Source organism: Cyprinodon tularosa, unplaced genomic scaffold (genome assembly GCF_016077235.1).
Source record: "Cyprinodon tularosa strain WSP-4 unplaced genomic scaffold, ASM1607723v1 ctg613, whole genome shotgun sequence".
NCBI classification, from domain to species: Eukaryota; Metazoa; Chordata; class Actinopteri; order Cyprinodontiformes; family Cyprinodontidae; genus Cyprinodon; species Cyprinodon tularosa.
The window spans coordinates 348,951-370,072 of record NW_024039356.1 but is presented as its reverse complement, the minus strand read 5'-3'; the positions used below and the strand labels follow the sequence as shown (position 1 = coordinate 370,072).

Genomic DNA, 21,122 nt, shown 5'->3' with positions numbered 1-21,122 from the left:
TATCAGAGGAATCAATCCGCAATAATCTGATCTCGTTTTACAGCAGCTGAATTGTGGAAAACATTCAAATTCCCACAGTTAGAGAAGGTCTCCCCGCAGAATCTCAGGTTCAAACCTCAAACAGACGTTGCAATTATTAAAAATTACAAAACCAAATTCTTTTTTATAAACTAAGACATCCTGACAAGGACAGAAATTTGGTTTTGAATTATATGTAAAGAGGAATGAAGCTCATTCACACCCAGATCACTCGAGTTTTTACCTTTCCATCCTGATATCAGACCGGTTCAGCGCAGACCTCATGGCTGAACCGTCTCAGCTTCAGCTGCTGATAGAAACAAAGTAGAAAGCTGAGCTCATAAGAAGCTTCCTTCATCTTCTAAGTTGGAACTTTGATCCTTCTCTACTTTCCTGCTTTATCAATGAGAAAGCTTCCAGGTTCTTTCCTCTTGAATTCATAACTTCTGACCTAAAATGGACAAACACACACAGAAACATTTATGGGTTCAGATAAACGCTGGAAAATAATATATTATCATGTTTTCCTTTCTGTTTTCTCCACACACTGTTCCACAACTGTGACATACAAAATGAACGGTCTCCTAAGAAAAGTGGCAAAGTTGAGACCGAGATGTAAAATATTTAAATGTGCAAAAAGATACTTTATTAAGCTGTAAAACAGGAGTTCGTGGGATTACAATGAAACCCTTACACACATTTTGAATCAAACAAAACAAGTTGGAGGAACACACACTCACACACTGAGAACGCATATATTTCTCCTTAAATATAACACTCAAATAATGTGATTTAATGTGATAAAAAATATATATATACAATTCAGAAAAATGCACGAATCACCAAAATGATTTTATTGCAGATTTGTTTTTTGTAGGAATAAGGAAACAGTGAAATCACTGTCTAAAAAAAATACTGTCTGAATGTGTGTTTGAATCCAGTCCTTCAATGAGCTGCACTCTGATTTACGCTTTTATGTTTCTATATTTCAAACAATCCTACATCTAAATCTTACATTTTTTTAGCTCTTTTGCTTCTCTTTTTGACTTTTTTTCTCTTATACTCGCACAAAAAAATGTGTTTTGTGTCAAATGTACTGTATATATATCTCTAAAACTAATTTATACACTCCATTTGAATCTAAAGATTTTTATGTGTGTGGTGATAAGAACATTTAATATTAACCAAATTATCCTTTGTGTGTGTAGGTGTGTGTGTGTGTGTGTGTGTGAGAGAGAGAGAGAGAAAAAGAGTGAGAGGGTGTGTGTGAATAGCAATCCATGTTTTCATTTATTTACATCTAAATAATCCTCTCTTTGAAATATACTTTTTTTTATCTAGTTTTTATTTATTATATTATGTGCAGTAATGTTATATAAACTGCAAATTTAGTTTGGCTGTATGATATAGCAGCAAAGACAACAAACAAAATGAAAACATTTTTTGTTTCAAATGCAACGCTGTGGTAATTTTCTCAAAGTAAAGTTTATTTTATTTCATTTTTTCTTTTAGGTCTCTTTGTGTCAGCATTTCCCCTCAAACAGAGAGCCAGTAGTGGAGCTCTGAGCCTTCAGCTGTACAGTCAGCCATTTTCTGTCTGACTGCAGTGTTTATCAAATCCAAAATTATCCATAAATAAAGAACAATGAAAGCTGTAAAATTCACGTAAGAAACAACTTTACAATAACCTCCCCAGGAGCGTTTTTCTTCCTACGTCACTTGCTGGCAGCAGAGCTAACAGGACTGCCTATAGAGAGGCCACATCAAAATGGCTGACTGTCAAATTCATTCAAAAAGCACAAATACACACTCCATGCATTATAAAGCCAGATCAGTTATAAAACCAGGTCAATTATAGGTCAGATAAATGAAAAGTCAAAGTTTGTTTTACATGTTGATGTTTTCTTATAGATGTTTTTTTTTATTTAAAGTTGTCCAATGACATGAGAGGAATTTACATTTAAACATCTTTTCATATTTTAGATTCTTCATCTTCTTGTTACCTTTATTATCTTTATTTTAAATAATTAATATATCCCCTGTATGTAAATGTAGAAATCCATCCACAAGTTATTGACTTTTAGAGGACAAGAAAGCCAATGATTATTTTAACCCTTAAGAATTGTGCATTTTAAATGTTTACTTGAGCACAGCGTTTTGAGTTTGATGGGATGATTTAGAAGAGTAAAGAGGATATATTGTCATAAAAGGAGAAACAAATGTTACGAAGTTAATATTTGTCTGTTTTAAATGGTCCATTGAGGAATCATAAAGAATACAGCCCTTCCAGTTCATTTGGGATCTTCTGGATCTGAAAATATCTCAAAAATTCATTCAGATCATTTCCTGCGTCGCCTTAACTGTCCGGCCTTCTTCACCAAAACTTTATTTTAAATCGTGCTGCTTCCCAAAGTCCCAACACGAAGTCAAAATCTTTTTCACTTTTTTTAGCTTTGATTTCAACAACAAACATACTTTAAATTATAGATTTACTATAACATTTCATTTTTACCCCACGAGAAAAGATAGATTTCACCGTACAGAATGAGGTGACGGACATAAAGGCTCCCTGTGCTCCATAGAGCTGCACTAAAAACAGGAACTTTTTGTTCCTGTAAATATTACCTTGGTTTATATGTAAAATTTACTGCAAATTTTCATAGAAGTGAATTTACTTCAAAATGACGCCTTTCATCTGATGTGTTACGTACAATTTATTTGTAAATCTATATCAATCAAAAAACAAGTCAATTTAATTTATCTTACCAAATAGTTTTAACAAAACTACTGAAATAAATTCCCATCTTAACAGGAGCAAAGCATTTGTGCTTGAATAAATTTGGTGTTTGTTCTGACCAGGTTTAGATCAGAAATAGAAAATATTGTTTCCTTATGAGAGTTTACAGCACTGCTGCCTTGCAGCAAGAAGGTCCTGGGTTCAATTCCCGGTCCAGAGTCTTTCGGAATGTAGCTTGCATGTTCTCCCTGAGCATGCGTGAGTTCTCTCCAGGTACTCTGGATTCCTCCCACAGTCTAAAAACATGACTGTTAGGTTAATTGGCTTCTCTAGAATCTCCTTGTGTGTCCACGGTTGTATGTCTCTCTCATCTTTTGTTCATAAGAGAAATTGGTGGTAAAATTTACTTTGTTTAATAATAATAAAATCAACTTAGATTTTATTGAGTGAAATTTATAAATAATTTCTTTCAAGGAAATTGTTATCTAAGTAATAGTGCTCCAATTTTTTTCAGTGTGTATAAAGATTTGACCGTCTCTAAAACTACAAATACTAAAGCTCGGTTGTGAGTGTTTGTGATCCAGAACGACAGCAGAACAGAAGTCATTTATATCTATCATAAACCTCTAAAGGAAAGCTTTAAAAAATATATATTTCTTTTTAAGAATAAACTAGGAAAATATTTTGAAGGTTTCTGGGGGGTTTTGACATTTATGTTCTTCACTAAAGTCTCATAAAGGAATAAATTATTTTAACTAACAGCTCTTTTCCTTGGTTCTAATAGAAAATCTCAGTTTTAATCATTTATTTTCTGTTTTCTTGCTGTGTAAATTCTTTCCAAGCTACAAACTGAAGAACAGTCCTTCGAAATATTTCCAATATACCTTAAAGTGCTCCACATTTCCCATCCCAGCCACAAAGTTTACACTGGGATTAGAGTGATAAACTTATAAAACCCTGGTCACATCATGGTGAAACATTGTGGTGGCAGCATCATGCTGTGGGGTAACTTCTCTTTAGCAGGGAGAGAGAAACAGATCAGAACTGATGGGAGGAATAGATGATTCAGATTTCTCTGTGTAAAATCATTTGTGGACGATGCTTTCCTTACCTCCCGCATCACAGTCATGCTCTCCTTTGTTTTTACTCTATCAAACAAAGTTCTAGTAAGACACGTCAAGGTCTGTGGTTGCTTCAAGACAGAATATGAACAATTTTAAGGTCTGAATAATTTTTAAAGGCCATTCTGAGGAATGGCTCTACATTTATTATGCTTCAACAACAAAAATATCACAGGAATCAAACGCATGTTCGGAAAATGATTTTCTAAACCCAAATTATGTTTTCTCATAAATAGCAGTATAAATATGCGATCAGATAAGCATCAGGCATAAAGATTTCCTGCTATCGTGTATTTTTAAGGTGGAGCCCTAAAAAGTTTAATTTGAAAGGTTAACCTTTCCTTTCACTTTACTGCAATATGAAAAACACTCTCGCATTTTTTGGCACCATTAAGATAAATCTATCAAATCTTTCATTGGCATAAATTTGATTAAGTTCCCATGCTAAAACAAAAACAATTTTTCTAGATTTCATGAATGAATGAACTAAAGAATAGCAAATCGCAAAGAAATATGGAAAAAAAAAACATCAGAATTTTGAGTTTATCGATAATTTCCTACTTAAATCTCCCTTTTGAACCACATAGTTGATTTTTTTTGAGCAACTATTGAAAGGCTTTTAGATGGGTGAAAGATTAGAATAGATTTTTGGATGTAATTTTCCTTTTTTTTATTATTATTATTTCATTGCCATGTGCTCGTTCTAAAAGACTCCTATTAGCCGCTTTATAAAGCCAACCAGCCAAAAAAAAAAACTTTTTGAAGATTCTATAATAAGTTGAACATTCTTCTGAAAGCTGCCTCGTTGAATGTTTGCAGGCGGATAGATCACCTTGAGTGCTGCTGTAAACAAATCTAAATGGCTTTTGTATGTTTTCTCAAATACTTACCATTTCCAGTCCGCTTCATTCAGGTACTTAGAACAACAACAAAGAAAGACAAAAGTTTGTGAACCCAGTTTGTCGTCTTGCTCTAAGTTTCTAAATCTCTGAAGTTGAACATCTTGAAAACAGGAAATAAGTCCTTTATAAAGTTTTTATTTTCACAAAAAGAGTTGGAGGTAGGGGTTAGCTAAGTAGATTTAAAGCTCTTCAACAAATGTTTTGATTTGATTTGCTTGGAAAGAAAAATCCCCCCAAATGGAATAATTTCATGAACACACAGTTCCATTCTTCAGCATCAAACAAGGATACTTTTCTTTGTTCAACTATGATAAAACATCCTTTCTACAGTTTTATTTTTAAAATTTAAAACGGTAAATCTAAATTAATACTGTAGAGAAATGGAGCAGAAAACCTTGATTATATAAAATCTCCAAATCTTTCTTACAATAACATGTTTTTCCTCAGACATCAGATAGGATATGTCAGCTTGTTCAGTTGTCATAGTTTTTAAAAGATTTCTGAATGTTAAGGTGCTTGAAAAAAAATCAGAACAATTAAAAATGAGAAATAGATTAAAATTGATCAAAGTTCCCACATCCAGCAAGATTTTAAATTCACTTTGAAACCCTTATCAAGAAGTTTATCTTTTTTATAAGGAACAAAAACATAACGGTGGAAGGAATAAACAGCCTAGAACTACAGAATAAAAGTGGTACAAATGGTCAGAACAAACTATGTAATATTAGGTAGAGAAAAGATTTATTTATCTTTATCTACCTCAGCAATTAAACTAAACATATTTTATTTTCTCAGCGGCCTCCACTAAGGCCCAACGACATCTGACTGCAGTGAGAGATTAACTTCCCAGAAACGCTGGGAAAGAAGAAAACTCTCAAAAAATAGAACCAACTAAAAACACAGATATGACCAGATCTGTTACGATATCTATAGTTTTTAAAAGCTGAGTGTGAGTTTGTTTAGTAGAGTTAGTACAAACTTCATGAGCGAGAAGAGAGACAGAAAAGTAGTGGATGATGTCTGCTTTTTTTCCCACAATGCATTTTGTTTTCTTTGTGATGTTGAGATGATTATGATTAGATATAGATAGATAGATAGATAGATAGATAGATAGATAGATAGATAGATAGATAGATAGATAGATAGATAGATAGATAGATAGATAGATAGATAGATAGATAGATAGATAGATAGATAGATAACTATTTTGTAAATGAAGAAAAAATAAAAGTTTAACAGCTAAAAAAGTGAAAGAATAAGTTGAAACGTGTTTATAGTTTGGCGTTAACTGAGCATGTGACTGAATGTGTCCGTTAGGAGACAAGCGTGTGAGTCTGAGTCAGCGAGTGTCATTATCAGTGCGTCAGAGTGAGAAGTAACTCGCAAACGTGTTGCTCTCTGACATATGCAGGGATTTCTGGGTAAGTAGACAGTTTACAAATCAAACATTTTGTGTTCACAATTCATTTACTAAAATATTCATTAGACATAAGAAATAAAGGGATATTAATTTTATCATGTATCTTTCATTAGAATGAAAAGTTATTTTGAGTCTTTTAATTCAGCTGCAGTATAGAATAACAAAAAGCACCAGTGGTTATATTTATATTTGATTATGGCTGTACAAAGGAAACTTTGTTTGCCATGAAAATTATACCAAAAATGAAAAAATTATAATCTAATAAAAAAAAATTAACATTTTGTCTGTGAATAAATGAGTACCCCTGAATCGTATTATTCACTTAGATCTGCAGATATAAAGAACCTTCACAGCACTGCTGAAAACATCTGAGAAAATGTAATCCATTTTTAAAAAATACTTAAAGTAAAAAAGTAAAAGTAATGCAGGAAAAAATGTTAAGGACAGAAGCTTTATATTCTACCCTATTAAAGGAAAATTTTTCTACAATTCTAGATGATAACTTCCTTAGACTTCATTTTCTTATCTTTATAACTAACAGTAACAGTGCCACATTTAACTTTGTATTATGTTGAAAAAATATTTATTTTGGTTTGTGGTGAACAACAAGTTAGGGCAGCACCGAGTCTAACCACAAGGAAATTAATTGTCTGGATGAAACTTATTATTTTGATGAGCTTAAAAAATGAAAATGAGCTTAAATGAAGTAAAACTAATGAGTTTGTATTTAAAATGTATTGAGTAGAAAGTAAAAAGTTAACAACATATTTACAAAGATCAAACCACTCCTATATTTGCTGAGCAGCTTTATTCATGATGAGCTGAAAGTCTTTGAGATTATGGGGCTTCCCTGCCTCACCCTAAACTTTTACTCCCTGCAAAGATTAAAGTTGGTACTTTGGGTGGAGTACAAAAAAATGTCAATGTACCCCCCCAGTCAGAGGAAACATGGGTAAAAACTACGGCTGAAACAATTAATCAGATTAATCAAAATGAATCAATTATTGAAAGAATCGTCAACTCATTTAGTAATTGTTTAATCGTTAACTGGAGTATAGAGACTTTAAGGTATGCCTTTAGCTGACAGAGCGACCCACTTAGAGCAGGAATTATAACAAACTAAAGAAAATTTTAAATTTTGCATTTAACATAAAAAGACACATTTATACCCAGATTGTTAAAAAATAACCTTGGAAACAAAGACCAGTGGATTGTTTGTTTTAAACTTTTTCAGAAGTTAAAAAATATAGAAATATTTTGCATTTAAAATAACAATAAATAAAAAAAAAAATAATAATGATAATTTAATCTGTCAATCTGTTCTATCCAGAACTCCTCAAGTGGAAAAGTTATAGTTTCATGTGGTTTAATTCTGTTAAAAATCTTCCTTGAGGAACATTTTGCTATCCGATTATTAATCGATAAATCAAAAAATAATTGACTGATTAATCAGTTAGCAAAACAGTCATTAGTTTCCAGCTCTCTTAAAAACAGAAAGACTGAATTGGCCAAGTGTACGAATAGTTTGGGGTTTCAAAATGTAGGACTACGGTGCATTTGAATTAAAAAGTGCATTAAATGAATGATGTCTCATGACAGCATGACTCACTGCAAGGTTCTCTGTCTCTGAATGGGACATAGAATTTAAAAGACACCAAGTATACGACACAAGTGAAAATACACAAGATCATTTCTCTGAAGAATAAAAAAATCTGTAAAGAATCATAATTTTCTTCTGCACACAAAAAAACATTCTTTTCAAAAAGTCAGAAATTGTTAAATGTGGTATGATCCAAAGCAGAAAAAAAACTGAATCTCTGCAGTGGATCAAAATGTGTCAGTAAAGAAAATGTAAACACTGATAAAACTGAAAATTAAAATGTTTTATTATTACCAGTAATGTAGAAATCAAAACAAGCAGAAACTGACATTGTGTCAGTGTATTTTATTGGAACCAACAAGTTGTTTCTCACATGTTGAATAAATTAAATCCTTTCTTTAAACCAATAAAATCTTTTTGGTATTTATATGTTTGATCTAACCTGCTGCCTTCAGGTGTTACCTAATTAGCGAAAGTTTGCCTTTGTGGATGATTTTCGAAAGAGAAGATTTTAAAGGGAATACATTACAACTTTTTTTCCAGTTTACCACAAACCATGTAGAGAAAATAGCAAACACCTGGGAGAAGCTGCAAAAGATCTGAAAGGTTTTTAACGCTCTGTATTATCCCTGAACGCATGATTCCCTTTAGATCCATACAGGTATCCAAACAAACACGAAAGTAAGATCTGGGACCTGATTAAGAGAATGTCCTCTTTCAGAGCAGCGAAAGTTCAGACTTGAATCCAATTGATTGTGAAGGAACAGAAAAACGGTTATTTACAGATGTTCCTCCTTCCAATCTAATTGAATGCAAGCTATTAAAAAAATAGCAGTTTGTTAATAAATGTAGTAGATACACAAAACGTATACAGCTTTTATAACAGCAAAATGTGTTTTATTTGTATTTAATTTTAATTTTTTAAAGATGATAAATTTGATCAATTCTGATCTTTTGGAGAAACTGGTTCCTGGTTCTACAAAAACTACATTATTCCCTCCACATTTTTCTATTCCGTTGGTATTTCTATTTCACATCATAATCATGCATCACCGTGTGTCGGTCTATCACATAAAATCCATATAAATTACTCTTCATTTTAAAGCAATATGACAAATTGTTAATATTTTTGAGGGGTGTGAATACCTTTTGGAAAGAATTGTTCTTGTAATCTAATTCAGATCAGTAAAAAATCTTCATCATTAAAATGACTCATTCTGAAGTGTTGCTCTATTAGCTTTTATAAAACTGACCTCTCATGAATTAAATTATTGAAATGAATGAATACAGAATTAATACAGAAAAGAAAAAAAATGAATTGATACAGAAAAGATCTTTCAAAACAAAATCAAATATTTTAAAAAAGGAACCCAAATGATGACTGTTTTTTTGTCACTTGTGAAGCTCTTAAATTAGGATAAAACTTTGAACTTTACCAAAATGTCTTTTATTCTTTGCCTGAAACTTTAATAGAGCTTTTATCCAGTTTGGTATAAACACGTTGAGCTCACCTGTGTTAGGGCTGAGTGGACCCTGGCCTAAACCCTGCCTCCCCTGGTGCTGAGGGGTTCTATTTACCTGCATACAGACATAAAAAAAAAGTTTAAAAACATGAAACATCTATTCCTAAATTCACAGATTTCATTCCACATTAAACACCTTGAATTCATCACACTTCCAAAGTTACGCAGAGATGATCAGAAAAACTTAAAGCTGCAAGAAACACCTCTGAGTCATTATCGCTGTCACCTGATCATCAGAAATAAAACCGGAAGATGCACACATCTGTCAGTGACGTATGGCCCAGCAGGACAATTCCAGCTTTCAGAAAAGTAAAGGAGTTTTGCAGAGTTGATGGATTGCTGTTCAAATTTATGCCTTTATGATTTTAAAGTAGGGAATCAGTGACAGAGGGGTCCTGTGTTTACATTTTATGCCTTTTCTGATTCCAAAGCAGCCATGCTTGGTTTCCATAGGTTTGATCATCATCATGTTTGATAAAAAATAAAAGACTGTATTAAAGGTAGAGCTTAGTAGGTTAAACATTTTATAAGTCGTTTTATTTCTGTTAAATTCAGGGCACCTGTAAACAAATGTCACCCATAAATGAAATATATAAACCCAGAATGGCTCATGTTTGTTTAGAGAAAAGATGAGCTGAATAAAATGTAGATGGACCCAAACTATTATCTGAGCACACACATTCAGGTCAGGAGAAAAAAAAAATCCCATGTATAATTTTCATATTAGTATCCCTTCCAAGAATATTTTGAACACAGGTTTAGTGGATCACAAAGGGTCTGGGACCATTCCTCTAGCCCCATACTTTCTAGACCAGGGGTCGGAATCCCGCGGCTCTGTAATGCGCTCCTTGCAGCTCACTGGAGCTTTTTAAGAAATGTATGAAAATGGGAAAAGATGGATTTTTTTTGTTTTTTTGTTCTAATATTGTGTGCAGGAGGAAGAACAAACATTCATTAATATGTTTTCCAATGCTGTAAAAATGTGTATAATAAATACATTTAAACAATGTCAGTGAAGATTTGCGTCATAACCTGGATCACACGTTTCCGTGCGGCGCGGTGCCAGGCAGGTGGCTGTTGTAAACAAAGCGGTGGGTGTGTCTCAGGCTATGGATCCCAAAGGGAAAAAAGGAAGATTGCTGATGAGAACAGAGGATTCAAAGAAGAATGGAGCAAATAATTTGCTTTCAGGAAGGATTGTCTGCATGTTTGCTTTTAATAAGAAGTTGTCAACTAATTCATTCAATTCATTTCAGTTTATTTCTATAGTGCCAATAATCAAATGATAGCTAAACGTAAATTCATTTTATAGGGGTTTTTAGAAGATTTTTACCTGGCCTATAAGTGAGAAAGACTTTTTGAATGAAAATCAAAGATTTACATGAACTAATCGAGGAAAAAAGCCAAGGATGAGGATGAACTGAAGGAGCTGGAGAGAAGAAGAACTCAACACCTTCTGAAGAACAGGAAGTGTGGATGTGGGAATGTGAAACTAAAGGAAGGAAACGTCACAGTCCAGCCAAGATTTCCCTCCTTACCCATTAAGCGCCTGTTAAAGAGTCAATGAGGGAAGATGATGGAGAGGAGAGTGTAGGGTTGGGCAAAGGTTTAATATAAAAAGGTTAACAGAAGCAACAATCCACAAATGTAATCCTCAAAATCGAAAAATACTGAAAACCAGGAATACTCACAACAAGGGGGCAAAGAAATGAGGACAAACAAGCAAAAGTGACTGAGCAGGTAGGCTCACCAGGCTCAAAGCATCATGAGGAAGGGAATCGATATGCATTTTTTTGTTCTGATTAACATTTAAACTGTTCTAATTTTTACTTAGACCTATTATAGAATCACCACTAAATTCAGTATTACAGCTAATGAAGAAACGATCGCAATTATTGTTATCTGTCACATTCCAAAGTATTTCCAAAAGCTCAAGCCTTGGTTCTGTAAGATGCTTTGTAGATGTCTGCTGCTCTTTCTGGCAAAGCAACTGCAGTTTTCTTCTAAAAAGAAAACATATGATAGTACTGCGAAATACGATGTACTAACAAAAGTATTTTCACATCCATCCAAATTATTGGAATCAGGTGCTCCAATCACTTCCATGGCTACAGGCAGAAATAGGGGATCTGGAGTCAACAAGTCATCTCTATGTCATATATTTGTTCTGCCCAGCCACTGAACCACATCAAGAGTCAAATCTGCACCGGTTGATTAACTGCAGATTGGACTCACCTGGTTAATTGGCTGGGCGGAACAAACACATGACATTGGCTGTGTCCAAACATCCACCCTAATCACTATATAGGGCACTATATAGTGATTACGCCATTTTATGAGTGTCTGAACGTCTAGTGGCTGAAAAAGTAGTGGACTCGAAATCTCCCACAATGCACCTTGAAAAGTAGTGATCATCCATGGTCACTAGTCGAGCAGATATATCCCATTGCTTTGCGAGAGTTCTCCTTGCAAAACATCATGGGATTTGTTGTAGCGACGACTATTAACAAAGATGTTGCAGGCCCTGTGCGAGGAGGCAGAGTCACGTGACCAATGGCGAGTGAAAAGTAGTGATCATCTGTCCAAAGTGCAAGTTAACTGAGTTTACTTCAAGTCCACTATATAGTCCCCATTCTGTCCGGGATTGGGATATCACTGAAATTCATGTGTGAGTCAGGGGAGGGGAGTGAAGACTTTTGGCAATATAGAGTATGTAATATATATTATATTCAGCATAATAAATGCTCAGTATGAACCTTACTAGTTTAATGTGAAATCACTAGTTAAAAGCAGTAATGAAAGTTAAACACCTGGACCTCATTTTGGCCTAAAAGTAAACTAAGATCTATAGATGGTTATAAAATCTAACCTTACTTGGCTGCAGATATAGGAAATGTAGCTGATGTAATTAGTTAGTGTCACCATCAATAACTAGTTAGATTTAAAAAAAAAAATAACTGCCTTTGTGGGACACCTACACTGCTGTGCAAAATCTTTTTTTTAAACCTGTAAACATTAAGTTGTTTTAAACGAAAATTATGTTTGATTTTTCAAATAAAGAATATTACAGAAAGTAAAAGGATAGCTTACATTTCCTTTCTTTATTTAAAGACTCAGATGGGTTTATCTGTTTTCAGCAACCCCTGAGTCTATAGGCCTACACTGTAAAAACTCTGTAAAAACACCTTTGGCTGCTATTATAGCAGAATATGCCTCTCTTAGCTTAGCAAAAACAGACAGAGACTTCTTGTCCTTTGTTTGTTTTGCATAATAGAGCACACTCAGTCAGACTGGATGGAAAACATCTGTTTGGGATCCAGATGAAACGTAAACCTCTTCCCCGGTCTCTGCTATTTTCTTAAGTCATTGCTCCTTTTTAAGCACCTTACATCTTGAAGATAACTATTCTCACAGCATGATACTGCCGCCACCATGTGTGAACATTAAGTGGGATCTTTTTTTCATCAATGGCCTTCTTCCTGCCAATTATCAATAATGGGTAGACCTGTGCAGTACAGCTTTAATAATTATTCTGCCATCAGATTATTCTCCATAATCTCTGCAGCTCCTCCAGAGTTACCGTTGATCTCTTCTCTGGTTTTTGTTCAACTTGCCTGTCTTGTAAGTTTAGGTTGACCTCCATCTCTTGGTAGATTTCCAGTTTTATAAAAGTCTTTGCATTTCTATAATGGTGTAAACGGTGCTAAGTGAGATGTTCAAACATGGGAATTTGTTTTAAACGACACCCTGATTGGAAATTCTACACAGCTTCTCCCTGACCTGTTTGGCACATTCCTTTATAACTGTTGCTCTCTAACAAACCTGTGACGTTTCCACAGAGTAGCTGTGCTATTAAAAAAAAAAAAAAAAAAAAAAAAAAAGCATGATCATTTTCTTTTTGGTGAATTTTCAAGTAAATTCTATTTAGTGGTTTTAAAATAAAGGTGCAGAATAAAAACAGCTTCAGATTTCTATTTGTGAAAACTATGCATGACTTGTCATCAAAAACAAAGATTATTTTTTAAATACATCTTTGGTATTTATTAAATAATAAATACAATTATTTAAAGTATTTGTAAATTATTTACTGGTTTGTTTTGTTCTAATATGTGCTTGTAACATGAAAAATTGTTCACACTGAAACCACACTGAGATTAATTGATTAGATTAATCATATCATATGAATTTATTTATTTCATCTAGTATTAAGACTCAAAGAGGCCTCTGGTTTATTTGCTTTTACTTGTTTAAGGAGTAAGTTTACCAAATGTTATTTTTATAATTTACCTAAATTAATATTTTTATAATGAAGGAACAAGGTTATAAAGCAGCTATAAAGCATTGATTGAAACCTGATACTACAGGCTATTATTTGGGTCTTTATTACACAGTATTAAATCTAGCCATATATTTGATTAACTGGGATTATCAGGGTGGGTCAAAGATCATAGATAAAACAGTTCAGCGCTTGTTCAACATGAACATTGAGCACATTTAAGGTAAAATAAGACGTGTAATAAAAATCAGAGCGTGCAGACGTTCAGGAGCATGTTCTTCCTCACATACATCCCTCTGCACGTGTGTTTCCTTTTGTCTGCAGGGCCGGCGCTCAAGTGAATAAAACGTTGCTCAGCTAAAAATAAATAAAGGGCTCCAGAAGGTAGTGAAAAGCATTGTGAGCCGGGAGTCACGACCAGAAGTGGTGGTGACGATACATTCTCATAACTGCACAGACACACACACAAAATTACACTTCCTTTTCATTCAAATGCTGAGAGAAAGACTATCATCAGCCTATGCACAACGTGACATTATGGCTATCAGATGATTCAAAAAAATCACAAGTAAATGGGAAATAAAAAAAGAAATAAATAGAAAACACATAACATTAACATTAGTAATAATAACCCAAAAATTTGATGTGTTTCAGAAATAACCAAAGTAATGTACTGAAAATATGCTTTTTAAATTTAATTTCAAGCACGTAAAGCTTTAAATATGATATTTTTTTCTTCAAATTAATAGTCATTTGTGGTTTTATCTTTATATATTTTACAAAGGTGATACATTATTTGTATAGCACCCTACTGTCATGCAGGTCAATACAATCCGATGAGAATGCAGATTAAAACGCATCAACTTTACAGATTTCATTCATCAACAGCTGTGCAAATACTGGGAGCTGTTTCTGTTACCTTCAGCCGCTGTGTGACTTTTATTCTCTATCTTACAAGTTGCAAAGTTTGAAATTATTTGGGAAGGCTAAATGGAGATGAAGTAGCTCAGGTCAACAGTAGAAGAAAACATTGCATCTTTCTTTTTTGTGATGGGCTATAATCTAAAATCAGGCAAGGTCTGACCCAGGAAAAAATGTCAAGCATGGTGACTAGAAATCTTCAGCTTCAGATTTCTTAGACTCATTTCCTGCTCTAACCGGGGTAAACCCCTTGCATTAAGAGTTCCTTTCTGATTAAGTTATTGCTTTCTTGGAAAAACCAGTTTGTAATTTTCAGCAGGCGCTTCTAAAACCAGAAACATGATCTCTGTGGTTCCCCTTTAGAGGAACAGATACGAAAATATATGCTTATCTCCCTAAAAATGTTCTTGGCTTGCTGTTCTATAAACAGCTTTTTTTTAGCTAAGTTTTGTTTAACAGCTAAGTTGCTAAACTGAACACATGGTCAGCTTTAGTAGCCCATCCAACTAATCTGATAGTAGAAAATACACTAGAGCCTAAAACTCTAGTCAAGGTGAGACAGTGTCATTTTCTTTCTTTCTTTCTTTCTTTCTTTCTTTCTTTCTTTCTTTCTTTCTTTCTTTCTTTCTTTCTTTCTTTCTTTCTTTCTTTCTTTCTTTCTTTCTTTCTTTCTTTCTTTCTTTCTTTCTTTCTTTCTTTCTTTCTTTCTTTCTTTCTTTCTTTCTTAAGAATTGTGTTAGTTAATCAAGACCACGGGATGAATAGTGACTGTTTTAACTATAGCTAAATTTTATGAAATTTTACCTTAACTTTAATATATTTGCACCCCTTTTAATGATATGATTCTTCTGCCGATGTTGTCAGTGACTCTTAATGATCTTTTCATTAAGCTAATTAATTTCATCATCATCATCATAGCTAAATGGGAAAAAACAGCTATTGAAAGAAACAGGAGTCAAAATTCAAGTTAAAAGTCCGAAATATCTTTGGGAAAAACGATTGATTTAAAATGGTTTGACCGTTCTAAATAAAGTATTGGTCCTGAAAGACAAAATATGACGATTACATTAAAGAAACCCTTCAGTATGAAGGAAATGTGATACATATGCAGAACAGCAATGGGACAGACCAGCAATGAGTTGGTAAGCTTCAGCTGTTCAATGCGTCCCTGTTCTAACACACCTGAATCAAATGAGTGGCTCATTACCAGGCTTTTGCCAAACTGGATATCCCACTGAGGGGGTCATTTATTTGTTTGATTCAGCTGGGTTGGAGCAGGGATATTTCTTTCTCATGGCTCTCCAGGACTGGATTTGGAGACCCCCATATTAGAGAGTTGCATTATGGGACACCAGTGGGTAGAGTCAGAAGGTCACCAAGGTTGTCATGCAGCCAGAGTCTGTTTTAGTTGTTTTTGGGATGCTTGAAACTTTCACTTGTCTGCTTCTGATAATTAAAGAAAGCAGATACACCTGTCTCTCCCCTAATCACCCTCATTCCTTTCCAGCTGTTATCTTCATACCTGCATGTCACAATCAGTCTCTGCCATATTGTTTTGTTGCTGTCTGTGTCCACCCCTTGCCTCTCCTTAGCTTGACCCCCCCCCCCCCCCCTTACTGTTTTTTATTCTAGTGCTTGAGTGCATCACCTGTCATCCTGTGTTCCTTTGATTGCCCTCATTGGGTTCACATCTGCGTCTGACTCTTGTCACAACCTGGACTTCCTCCTACCTGTCACCCACCTACTAAGCATATCACCCGCCTATTCAGCCTGTCACCATCCTGTTCAGCCTTCCACCAGCCTATTCAGCCTGTCCCCTGCCTATTCAGCCTGTCACCATCCTATTCAGCCTGTCCCCCGCCTATTCAGCCTGTCACCAGCCTGTCACCAATCTGTTCAGGCTTCCACCAGCCTGCTCAGCCTGTCACCGGCCTATTCAGCCTGTCACCTGACCCGTTCAGCCTGACATGTGACTGTTCAGCCTGTCACCATCCTGTTCAGCCTTCCACCTGCCTGTCATTCTGTCACCCGCCTATTCAGCCTGTCACCAGCCTCTCACCATCCTATTCAGCCTTCCACCAGCCTATTCAGCATATCACCAGCCTATTCAGCATATCACCATCCTATTCAGCATATCACCATCCTATTCAGCATATCATCATCCTATTCAGCCTGTCACCAGCCTATTCAGCATATCACCATCCTATTCAGCATATCACCATCCTATTCAGCCTTCCACCAGCCTGTTCGGCCTGTCACCAGCCTATTCAGCATATGACCATCCTATTCAGCCTTCCACCAGCCTGTTCAGCCTGTCACAGCCTATTCAGCATATCGCCATCCTATTCAGCATGTCACCAGCCTATTCAGCATATCACCAGCCTATTCAGCCTGTCACCATCGGCGTCACCAGACCCCATTTACTGGGGCACGTGCCCCAGTATAAATGAGCTGTGCCCCAGTAAAAGTAATACTTTTTTTTTAATGCATCAATTTAGATAATTCCAACGGGAGTAGACGTATATTTCTACTCAAATGCGCAGCAAGTGTGTTGTTAACTCCAAATTGAGGATGTATTAGCGCCCCCCACGTCAGTGCATGTCACTGCATGAACTGCAGGTAAATTAACGCGCAGCTCTCACTGAGTTGGATGGGACACTGTGCGGCTGCGACGCATTTTTAGTTCTGGTAACGTTTCTTACCTGTCAATTTCATTATTTTCCCAGTGAAACCACATGATTTATAGGCTACTAACTGAAAATTACTGCATTGGTTTGTAGATGGATATCAGGAAATTCCTCACACGAAGCAGAGAAGCAGTAAAACAAGATGAGAGAGGGAGGTAAGGTCCCGTGATGAATTAGTGATTTAATGTAACCAGTTACATTAGGAACGTTATAAGCAATATGATAGATATTTACTTAATTATAGATTTATGTTTTTTAATGTTTGCTGTAGAGAATGAAGGTGCTGGAGTAGTAAATGGAGGAGGAGGCGAGACTGACAGACAGGAGACAGGAGAGACAGGAGAGAGACAGGACCATGAAGGTGATGAGGGAGCAACAACCAGCGTCCACAAATAAGAAGGGGACATTAGTGACTTAGGGGGAAAGCATGATGGTCCTAGACAAGTGAAGTTGTCCCACTATCCCCACAATTTTGGAGTAAAAAAACGTTCATTTAATTCAAAATGGTTTGAAAGCTTTTCCTGGTTGATAAAGAAAGCCTTGTCATCAAGGATATGCAGTGTGTTTTCAACTTGCTTAATAACATCGTGTTCCCAACACTAACGCAGGTCATCCAGATCTCCCTCACAATCCCAGTCAACAGCTGGAGTTGTGAAAGGTCATTCAGTGTGTTGAGAAGGCTCCACACTTGGCCGAGGTGCACAATGGGACATGACAGGCTCCATCATCTTGCTATTTTATCAGTTGAATAAGAACTTTCTAAGCTGAGTCACAGTCTAGTGACTGACCGCTTTGAAAAAATGAAAAATAGGAGGTACACTTTAATGCTCATAAACTAAAATAAAAACTTAGTTCAGGTTCAGTTAAACTTTCCCCTGAGCTAAAACTCTGAAACCTAGGAATTAATGATTACTTCAGAATGTGTATAGGGAAGCTTTTTGTCAAAGTTGGTGATGTCTTATTTTTTATAGCTGCAATGTTGAAAATGTTCATTTTTGTTAAAACAAATATGCTCTTAAACTCATTAATATCTCAACTGGTAATTTTGGTAGGAATGCATCAGGGTGGGGCAGTGTGCTTGTCTGTATTTGTGTATGGAAGGAGGGGCATATGCGGTAGGGGGCCAGTGCCCCAGTAAAGCTTTGTGCCTAGCAACGCCCCTGCCTGTCACCATCCTATTCAGCCTTCCACCAGCCTGTCACCATCCTATTCAGCCTTCCACCAGCCCGTTCAGCCTGTCACCAGCCTATTCAGCATATCACCATCCTATTCAGCCTTCCACCAGCTGTTCAGCCTGTCACAGCCTATTCAGCAGATCACCATCCTATTCAGCCTGTCACCAGCCTATTCAGCATATCACCAGCCTATTCAGCCTGTCACCAGCCTATCCCCAGCCTACTCAGCATTTCACCATCCTATTCAGCCTGTCACTAGCCTATTCAGCATATCACCAGCCTATTCAGCCTGTCACCAGCCTGTCACCATCCTATTCAGCCTTCCACCAGCCTGTCACCATCCTATTCAGCCTTCCACCAGCCCGTTCAGCCTGTCACCAGCCTATTCAGCATATCACCAACCTATTTAGCCTGTTACCAGCCTGTTCAACCTGTCACCAACCAGTCTGCTAAGGAACACAAGCACTAAGCAAGCTTGGAAATGTTGTCCTCTGAAAAAACGCATACCAAAAAGAGTCCTATGACTCAAAGTAACTGATCTTTTGGTGCTGATGGTACTGATGGTGAACTTTAAAGGGATATTTGTCTAATTAGTGGTGATGTATATAGGTCAAACTAGACGTACCAGTTAGTTTTTTGTTTGTTTTTTGCAGAACAAAGTTATTTTTTCCTAAATTAGAGACCATAATAAATGAGGAATGTAAGATAATATAAAGTTATTATTTAAAAATGTATTGCACAAAAATGCAACTGAAAAAAAAAATGTGCTTGTGAAGCTGTTCTGAATTTTAGCATCGTGATATGAGAAACAGGAAAAGTCTACCAAGTGAACAGGAGGCCTGTGGGATGCAGTCAGTAGAGGTATCATGCCTACAGAACCAGAACTTCCTCTAAACTGTTAGAATATCTAAAGTAACCTTCCTGGGAAAAGATGCAAAGGGTGCTTGTAAACTTCAGGAAAAAAAAGTTGGCGCACTCACTCACAAAATAATCGGAAAAAAGCAGGTAAAAGTATTCACACCCCACAAACCTGCATATCACACATCAATATGGGGAACAGAATCTGAACTTTGTGTTGTGACTTTATATAACAGCTGTGAATCATTTATGATAGCAGATTTGATTGTATGGAGATGGACACAAGTAAGAAGTTTGGCCTAAAAGTTCAGTTTGATTTAAATCATGGTTTTAAATGGGAATTTTAACGCATTATGCATTGATCTAAAGCAGGGGTAAGCAATTAAAAATCAGCGGGGTCTGAATAAAGAAAATCCAGTAAAGGTCCAGAATAGACCTTTACTGGATTTTAGAATAGTTTTTTACAGAAGTACAAAACAATCATTCGGTTTGGTATAGCCTATAGACTGTTTCCTGCTTCCTGAATCAATTTGACTGTATGATCTGGTTGAACTGTAAAGTGCCTTGAGTTGTTGTGTTGTGAATTGGCGCTATATAAATAAACGGAATTGAATTGAATTGATTCACATATTTTATCAAACACCTGAACTGATCGTTTGTTATTTTCTTTCTATTTTCTGTCTTAATGTTCGCAGTGGGCTTTATGCTGCCCTGCAAGGCTTTAAACCTGGGTTTGAATGGAGACTAAGCCATTCTCAAGCGCATATAAAGGTGCTCATTTTGAGCCTGGATCCATATTTATTTTTGATTCTGTTCATGGTGGAGAATCCTGCTTCACAGCAGCAGGTTGAGCCAAACATCCTCTAAAGGTGCAGGGTCATCTTTGAGCACGCCATTTCACTTTTCTTTCACCAGTTCACCACAGTTCTTCCAGCAGTCCACACTTTCTCTGCTCTCTTTTTCTCATCATCTTCTGCTTCTTTCCCATCGCCCGGCTTGCCACAGGTTTGCCTGCTGTGTCTAAAAGTAGCAGCAGCAGCAACCCAGACTGACAGCAGCTCATTGGCTCATTTGGATCATGTGCAGCCTGGAGCCGTATGCTCCGGAGGGCTTTATTGTATTAACAGGAGAAGCTGCGCAAGTGAATTTAGACACTGTCATCAGACAACATGCAATAATTGATAAATGTTTTAAATGTTGGATCCGGATTAGCCAGCAGGTGGGTTTGGATCTGGACGGCAGTCCGCTAATCCGTGACCTCTGACCTAAAGCATTCTCTTATAGCATGGCTGTATGTTAGGGGTCCCTGACCTGCAGGAAGATGAACCTCCACCCCACTCTGAGATTTCTGCCGTCAGTAAGACTTCATGGAAAAAACAGATGTGTAAGGTATTTTGAGTGGGAGATTGTATCCTCAATTCAAGGTTTTCACCTGTATTAACTCCTTTTTATTTCCATCCATCTTCCTGTTAACTATGACCACCTTCACAGCCTCTGATGAAGAAAAGCATCCCCACAGCATGATGCTGCCACCATATATTTCACCATTTGGATGCTGTGGTCCGAGTTATTTTTATGCTAATTTTTCTGCCATACATTGAGTTTTGAAGGATAAAACCGCTAGTTTTCATCCAATCAGAGCGGCTGAAGAAGAACATTACATAGCCTGTGGATTATTCGTAATCAGGGCTTTGTTGCCTTTCCGTCATCAAAGGCTTTCATCTTATAACTCTTTCAGAAATGTGGAGTACAAGACAAACATTGTTCCAGCCATGTCTTAGCTTTGCTATTGTTCCAGTGTTCTGACAGTGGGGTGATCAGTGTTCCCAGAGTTTAACAATATATATTGCTTTATAACCTAAATCTGCTTTAAGCTTCTTTACC

At 36.1% G+C, this 21,122-nt stretch overlaps 1 long non-coding RNA gene across 15 annotated transcripts in view; it reads right to left on the bottom strand.

The window, feature by feature from the left end:
* LOC119798179 overlaps positions 1 to 21,122 on the bottom strand; it is a 46,163-nt gene that overhangs the window by 10,254 nt on the left and 14,787 nt on the right. For 14 of the 15 annotated variants that reach the window (XR_005282679.1, XR_005282680.1, XR_005282676.1 and 11 more), the window contains 2 exons: positions 9,310 to 9,376; positions 263 to 469 (listed from right to left, as the gene is read on the bottom strand). This is a non-coding gene — a long non-coding RNA (uncharacterized LOC119798179). The remainder of the gene's footprint in view (positions 1 to 262; positions 470 to 9,309; positions 9,377 to 21,122) is intronic. The other variant, XR_005282675.1, reaches the window with a different exon arrangement.